The following is an 8,181-nucleotide window of genomic DNA, read 5'->3' as shown; positions in this document are numbered from 1 at the left end:
ATTTTGCATGAAAGGAGGGAATGTTAGATCTCCTCCAACAAGGATGGAAGAAGCCCTTGAGCCCATACAACACACACATGGTTATGATATTACCACCTACTTTGTGGCATCTAACTATGGGTTCTCAACATTTCTAGTCATTAGAGAAATGCAAATCAAAATCACAATGACCTACTACTTTACCTCCATTAGGATGGCTATTGTTTAAAAATTTTAAAAGGAAAATAAACAAATTGTTGTTGATGGTATGGAGAAATTAAATTGGAAACGCTGTGCATTGCTGGTAAAGTGGTGCAACCATCCTGAGAAGCAGTTTGGTGGTTCCTCAAAAAGTTAAAAATGGGATTATCATATCACCTAGTAATTCCACTTCTAGGTATATAACAACTATAACAACAACAAAAACCCAACACAAAAATTTGAAAGCAGGGACTCAGATATTTGTACAGCCATTTTCATAGCAGCAGTATCACAATAGGCAAAAGGTGAAAGCAACCCAAGTGTCCATCAGTGTATGAAGGAATCAACAAAATACGGTGTACATGTACAATCAAGTGTTCTCCAGCTGTAATGAAATTAATGAATGAAATTCTGACACGTGCTACAACATGGACGAATCTTGAAAACAGTATGAAAGAAGTCAGGCACAGAAGGACAAATATTGTATGATTCCACTTATATGAGGTACCTACAAGAGAGACAGAAAATAAAAGTTTCCAGTGGCTGTGGGGAGGAAGGAATGGAGAGCTATTATCTGATGGGCAAAGTTTCTGTTTGGGATGGGGAAGGCATCCCTGAGATGGTTGGTGATGATGGCTGTACAACACTGTGAATGTACTTAATGCCACTGCGTTGCGCAGTTCACATGTTTAAAATGGTTTCTTTTATGTTGTATGTAACTTACTCAGATAAAGAAAAATGCAGAAAGAGGGAGAATCAGCTGTCCTTGTGCATTAGGGGTGCAGCTAAACTTTTCAGCTTGGCTGCAGGATGTTGGAAGAGTCTGCATTCAACGGCTCTGATTTTCTCTGAGAATGAATTGGCCAAGAGGTGTGTTTGCACACACGTGTGTACATGTTGGCATACGTGTCCATAAGTCTGTGTGCTGTGTTTTCCAGACAGCAGAAAAGGATGAAAGCAGTGACTTGTGCAATGGGCTAAAGGGCTGACAAAGTAATAACCCTCCTTTGCTCACGGCTTTCTCTCCTCTCCGGATTTTAAGATACAGTATGATCCATTCCTACCCTATTTTTCCATCTCTGTTTATGGTTCTGGTCATACCACATAGGAGATGGTAGCAGACTATCTCTTAAACATGGGCTCCTCTCCAACTCCTTTCTTGAGTTAGCCCTCTAAGGAATTACACAGACTGGGGACACCTGGGTGGCTCAGTCTGTTAAGCGTCTGATTTCAGCTCAGGTCATGATCACACAGTCTGTGGGTTCGAGCCCTGCTTTGGGCTCTGTGCTGACAGCTAGCTCAGAGCCTGGAGTCTGCCTCAGAGTCTGTATCTCCCTCTCTCTCTGACCCTCCCCTGCTCACGCTGTCTCTCTCTCTCTCTTTCTTTCAGAAATAAATAAAACATTAAAATAAAATAAAATAATAAAATTTCAAAAAAGGAATTCCACAGACTGTTTTACAGCCTGCAAAGCATACATCCATGTAAAATATATTTCTTGATCTCCACGTTAGTCAGAATATTCTTTCTCATCCCAGTTCTATTCTCAACTCTAGCCTATGATATGGAGTTTTTCCAAGAGCCTTTATTTTCCTCATCTGTAAAATAGGATATTTAAACTTCCTTGGAATGTAGTTTCCATGTTTTCACTGAATTATGTTTGGGAAACCTGGTACTCAATACGTATCAGAAAAGTAAAAGCCAACATTTTTATGGGGTTTTTGAGCAGCTCAGTTATTGGGGACTGTAATTGGTCCTCAGTCCCCATCATCATCTCCCTACCCACCCCCCACTGCCACCCGGACCACTTTTGCTCCTATAATCACTCACCAGCTCAGTTCAGGTCCACCTCTGGATGACCTATATCTGTCCCTCCTCTCCTGCTTGCCTGCCCTGTCTTAGGTCAGGCTTGAGTCCTGTCTTGCTACCAGTTTTCTCCCCAGATTAGTCTATCCTCTCTCCTGCTAATAATTATCTTGTTAAACAACAACAACAAATTTTGTCACCTCAGTCTTTCTTAAAATATCTACTGGCTCCACATGGCTGGCTTTTAACACAAAAGCCCAAGTTCCTTAATTTGGCACAGAAATCCCTTCCCTATTTTGCTCTGGCCTCTTTCTTGCTCTATCTCCCAGTATTTTCTTGCTTCTGAGCTTTTGCCTCACTGACCCCAGACACTGACCCTGGACACTAATGCCCCACCACAGCACAGTGCCTTTGCACACACTGCAAATGTCCTTCCTGCAGGATTAGCTCAATGCAACACTGTACTAACTTGTTTTAATGTTGAGGGTGATGGAATAAACAAGGCCAGAATTTAAAAGGCTGAAAAGGAGGACAGAGATGTGAAACCCACTCTACTCCACCATTTCTAGGCTGAGCCTTCATGTGGTTCACTCCACAGTTTCCTTGATCCTAATCTGACCAAGGGAAAGAGGAAGGGGTTTGTTTTTACACAAGGTCCTTAGAGTTATGGCAGTTCAAGTGTGGTCCCTGAATCAGAAAATCTGGAGCTTTCTGGAACATAGCTATGTGCATTTTAATAAGCCCTTCAGGTGATTGATGCTAAATTTGGAGAACCATTGACTTAGAGAAGTAGTGAACACAGATGGAGGGAGCTTTGACTGGAAAGGCCATTCCCACTCGAGGTTCTGTGGCTGTGTGTGGGGGTGGGGTGGGGCGGGGTAGCCACTTCTCTGTCCTCACGCGAGGGGGTCTCAGTTTCTCTTGAATATACCCACCTTAGGGGGAAAAAAAAACATCAGGGCAGAGCAAGCTTAGTGGTATGTAAGCAATGAAAATATATAAACTAAATAGTTGAATATTCCTTTTTGCTAAGATTGCCAGATTTAGCAAATAAAAATCCAGACGCTCAATAAATTTGAATTTCAGATAAACAGCAAATTTTTTTATTATCATAGCATAAACTTATACTAAAAAATTATTTGCTGTTGATCTGAATTTCAAATTTAAATGGGCATCTTGCATGTTTCATTTTTATCTGGTCCTTTACCTTTTGTCCATTAAGTGCTAGCTATGTAAGGGAAATAGCCTGATCAGCATTAGGTGTTTAAAAGGTGGAAGTGTTTATATACTTTTTAATGGGGAGGAAATGGTTTGGCTGGGAAGAAAAAGGTTGGCTGTTCTTTCTGGCTCATTGGATTGTTTGTAAAATCTACATCTGAAAAGAGGGAGGGAGTCAGAGAGAGATTGAGAGAGAGAAAAACTAGAGAGAGAAACAAGATGGTGGTTGAAAGTGGCTCACATGCCAGAAAGTTCCTCCCTCTTGAAGGAGCACCTATATAAGGCCAGACCCTGAATCCACATCCCCCACAAAAGAAGTATGGAGCAAGCTTCAGGGAGATGGAGCTCTCTCCCTGGGGGCTCCGTCTCCTGGGCATGTTTGCTACCCCACCCCCTTACCTGTCCCAGGTGACAGATCACCGCCTCGGAGGTGGGGCTGTGGTGCTGTGACTGGGGAATGAGTGACAGACTCCCTAACAAGATGCAGCTGAGGGAGCGGCTTGCTGACAGAACAATTTGCTGGTGCCCAGAATATCCGCCCAGCCCCGGCAAAGCGGCAGCCTAGGCGTCAGGAGAAATTTCAGGATTTATCATTCGCCTTGGTGTCAGGTTTTCTGCGAGCCGGCATACTTCCCACGGTGCTTTTCCAGACCTGCAGCCCTGACATGCTATCTGCCGAGGCTCCAGAGCCCCAGGAATTACATGTTAAACTATTCCATTTTTCCCCCCTCCTGATCCGCTTGTGTTTATGTAAATGACTGGAAAAGCAGTTTTTGGCTTATTTCTGAAGCTTAAGGGCTTCGTGAGAAGCCTATTATTGAAAAATCAGAAACTGAAAAGCAACTTCTTAGACAATGAATTAGCAGCTCAATGACTGTGTGTAATGCCAAGTGTACTGTAACTGGCTGCATTGCAAATAGGAACTCCCCTGGGATTCAGTAATCAAACACGTGGCAACAGGTTGTCTGTTTCAACAGAGAGTGAGTAATCAAAGGAGATTTGCAGTTAATCCAAATATAACAGAGAAGTATCCAAGAGAAGGGCCCGGAAAAGGAGAAACTAGACGGATGAGGGTAGACCAGAGCTTTTGGACGGACGCGCAGTTCCACTCTCTAGCAACTGAGAGAACTTTGTGGGGATCAGAGGGGTCCCATCTGAGTCGCTGAGTCACCGGCTATGGCTACACGTTGCGGCAAACCAGAAAATTAACCTCAGCACGTGCCTCTCCTGCTTGGCCGGTGATGTAAACCTGGGAAATGAATTAACTAGCCCGTCAGTGGTTTGCTTCAGGATTCAGACTCTTATACTGGTTTGAGAGGTGAGGATGAGTCACGGGTGGGGAAGGACCTGCTCTCTCTGGGAGGGGCTGATTAGAAGGTTGTGCTACACTGTTTCCGGAGACAGGTAAGTTTATACGCCTACATCCGTGTTCTCAAAGTGTGGTCCCAGACCAGATGCATCAGCATCACCTGGGAATTTATCAGGAATGCAGATTCTCAGGCGCCACCCCAGGCCTATAGATTTTTAGAAACTCAGAAATGAGGCTCAGCAGTCTGTATTAAGCTCACTAACATTTGACAACCACTGGCCAATCTGATCACCCGAATGGTGTAAGTGCCAGGTAATACTCAGGATTCTTACGTGGGCTCGAGTGTGAGTCCACCCACGGCTGGATCCAGATCCCAGAGCAATTCTGTGCTGACCGGCTCTGTCCTGATCTCCTCACAGGGCTGTGGGGCTACAAGGAAAGAAATTTAACATTTATTAAACATGTACTAGTGCTCAGTGCCAGGCACGGGTAAATGTTTTATGTGTGATAGTTTATTTAATCCTTTCTACAACCTTGTGAGCTAGGTGTTGTAGATAGGATTTTATGGCTGAGAACATTTTGGCTCCGAAAGATCAACTTTCCCAGGTCTGGATGTTTCCTGAGCCTATATTCCTTGCCCTGTCCCACCCAGCATCTCTGACACATGCGCCCTCTGCCCCCAGAATGCCTTGGGTACCGCCTACATGAAGCAACTGCCAGCCTGGCAGGGCCCCAGTTCTATATTTCTCTCCCTCCCCCACCCCACCCGACTCCTTGCCTCATGTTAATTTCCCACCTGAGTACTGAGCACTTTATAAATAGCAAATCTAAAATGAATTTTCTACCAGCGATCATTAGCTCCCTTGACATCCATTAAACATTCTCGCAAGCAGAGTGAAGTGACAAAAGGGATTGATTTTTACAGTATGCTTAATAGGGAAAAAGAAAGAAAGGTGTTGACAAGTCCTTTTTTTTTCTGTCCTGATATCACGAGGAATTTGAAATCAGTCAAATGACTTTTATCTGGAAAAAAAAAAAAAAGAAGGCTAGTATTGAGGGTGGAGGGAGAGGGGGTGGGGAGAGGGAAACAGCTTCCCCAGCACCCTGCTCAGCCCATTTCTGTATCTGTGACAGGTAAACATGAAGTTAGTTAGCTAGTGCCAGCCACCAAGATGAATATGTCAGATTTAATGCTTCAAAATGTATAGGGTCCAAGCCAGGGAGGGCTGAAGGGCTGGGGTAAGAAAGCAAGCGGTATTAGGGAAGAGGGAAAATAGCCAATCTTCTGCTGAAACTATTGGAAGAATAAATGTGTTGATGCAATAGTTGAAGTTAGAGAAGGCTGGCCTATGAGGCACTGTAGCTGAAAATTTAACTTTGATTTCAATTTTCATATTTGTCAGCAATAATTAGATTCACGAAATGTTTTGCCACTGTTCTAAAATACTAATAAGCAGAGGCCTTTGTAGTGTGGTTAATGGAGTCTTTTTTTCCTAGTGGTCTAGAAAAATTCCATTAAAGCGAAAAGTCATACTATATTACATCGCTTCAACATACATGGACTCTGCCGCTGCTGAGGTAATGCCCTCCCCGAGACTGGAGCCCTCTGTTTAACCACAGAGCCCCTAGCTAGCAAGGCAGTTTGGACTTCGGATACCTCAGCTGTCCACCATTCTGGACTAAATAGACCTTCCTGGGTCACGGGGGAAGCCAGCCAGAGGAGACAAAGGGAGAAGCCAATTCAACAGAGCATTGCTGTCGAAAGGATGAGCCTTGATAAACAATACCTCTTGGAGCAGGTTGAAGAGAGGACTTGAGAACAGGATGATCTGGTGGGTGCCTGGCCCTGGCTGGGAGGTGTGGCTCCTGCCCAGAGAGAGGACATCCATTCCCTGTCCATCACCAAACTGGACTCCCTCCCAGGGCCTTAACGCTGAAGCCTAGCCAGTGATAGAACTTCCTCTTAGTCCTTCCTCTTAGTCCCCAAACTGTTCTGGAAAGGAAAAGCTGAACTCTCTGGAGATATGGTTTGATTAAAAGGTCCAAGTTCTATTAGTTTTGAGCAACTTCTCTCTGGGGTGTTGAAGACTGTCTGTCCCAAGGAACCCCCTCCCCTGGAGGCCAGTGTCAGGGGTAGGAGTTAGGTGTATAATATACCACCACCCTCTGAGAGTCTGGTGCATGAGGAAGGGACTGGAGCATGCTCACCTCCCTCCTGCCTTGCTTTCACCACGGCTCCCCTGCAGTCTGGGATTATCATTCAGATGGGCTGGCACCTCTCTCTGGCACTCTCTTTCCTAAGCAGACTGCTGCTGCAGACAGCTGCCTGGTAGCTCATCTCTTGGAATCCAGTGAATGTAAGAATTCTGCCCTGATGCTCTTAATTTGCCTCTCCTAAGTTCCGAAGAGAAATCCCGAGCCATCAGTTCTACGTTGCCCATACCAACAGAAAAAAAGGGAGCCAACGGACCTATGTGATTTCCTTCATCTCCCTCCAACAGCGCCCCCCCCCCTTCACATTACATTGTGCTCTGCTTGTCCTAGTAGTAGAGTGACTTGGAATTGACTAGCCTTAAGTCTATTTCCTAAGCCTTAAAGGGAAATAAATGATGGAGGAATGTGATGACCTGCAGGGAGCCAGACCGGGATTAACAAGGCAGCCTGGATAAAGGACAACTTGCAGAAGTCACTCAGGGCAAAAGGGAGGGTGCATCCATCCCATGAATGCAGGGCAGCTGCCTCCATCTGCTCCTCCTGCTCTGCTTTCCAGGGCTTCGCCCCCACAGGGCTACTTCCTCCCAAGTGAACCTCTCCTCTCTGAGTAGACTGAAAACAGGAGCCTCTGCTCCTTCCCCGAAGTGCAAAGACCTTCCTCTGGCCCAGGCCTCTCTCTCTGCCCCGCCTTCCTTCCCTCTCAGCCCACCAATCGCTGCTTCCCTGCCGCCTGGCTTTTCCCTAGTGGCATGTGCCAGATCTTATCCCTATGCAGCACTTCAGGATGAAAGGAGGAGGGGATATTAAATCCACCAGTGATATGCGTGGCAATTGGGAGAGGCTTTTGTTGTGTCATTTCCTACCTCCTTCAGCCTATTAAGCAAACAAAAGTGCTTGTGGAATGAGAAATGTAAATGGCCAACGCAAGCCGATTAATCCTAGATGTACAATTCCATTAATAAGGCCGCTTTTTAATAGGCGGCTCCGGCAGCAGCAGCGGGCAGGCCAGGAATTGATGTATTCTCTGTAATTGTATTGCAACTAATAGGATATGAAGAAAATTGTACCAGAGAAGCAGGTCTTTCAACACCATTTTCCAATCAGCTGAAATAATGACTTGCAGCCGAAAGCCTTGAAAAGTAACGACACACAAAACATATAACATCATCCAGGAGTATCCGTTGTTCCAAATCTTGGTTTGGGAATGGTCTTTCATTCTTTCTCCAGGACCTCTCTCCCTCCCTGCTGCATCTCCGTCTTCATTTCTTCACCAGAGGTAGGAAGCAAACCCTGAAGAGTCTTCTCACCTAGAGATGGGAAAGGAGAGCGCTCGGGGGAGGCTAGCCCAGCCCAGGCCCCAGCTTTCACCTGACACGGGCCATGGGCACAGGCTGACACTGATGTGCTTGGCACGGCTCTAGGTTCTGGCAATGGATAGAGCAGACCCCGGATCCAT

At 45.5% G+C, this 8,181-nt stretch overlaps 1 long non-coding RNA gene and 1 other non-coding gene across 2 annotated transcripts; one reads left to right on the top strand and one right to left on the bottom strand.

Moving 5' to 3' along the window:
• Positions 1-126, top strand: LOC120224375. The gene has a single exon (XR_005526553.1). It is a non-coding gene; the product is annotated as a U6atac minor spliceosomal RNA (small nuclear RNA).
• Positions 127-4,741: 4,615 nt separating this feature from the next.
• LOC120224369 lies at positions 4,742-7,974 on the bottom strand. The gene is made up of 2 exons (XR_005526550.1): positions 7,793-7,974; positions 4,742-4,940 (listed from the first exon to the last, which is right to left on the bottom strand). It is a non-coding gene; the product is annotated as an uncharacterized LOC120224369 (long non-coding RNA).
• Positions 7,975-8,181: the final 207 nt, after the last annotated feature.

Source organism: Hyaena hyaena, unplaced genomic scaffold (genome assembly GCF_003009895.1).
Source record: "Hyaena hyaena isolate Hyena2069 unplaced genomic scaffold, ASM300989v1 scaffold_1164, whole genome shotgun sequence".
Classification (NCBI taxonomy): Eukaryota; Metazoa; Chordata; class Mammalia; order Carnivora; family Hyaenidae; genus Hyaena; species Hyaena hyaena.
The sequence above is the reverse complement of the archived record's forward strand: the minus strand, read 5'-3'. Positions and strand labels throughout refer to the sequence as shown.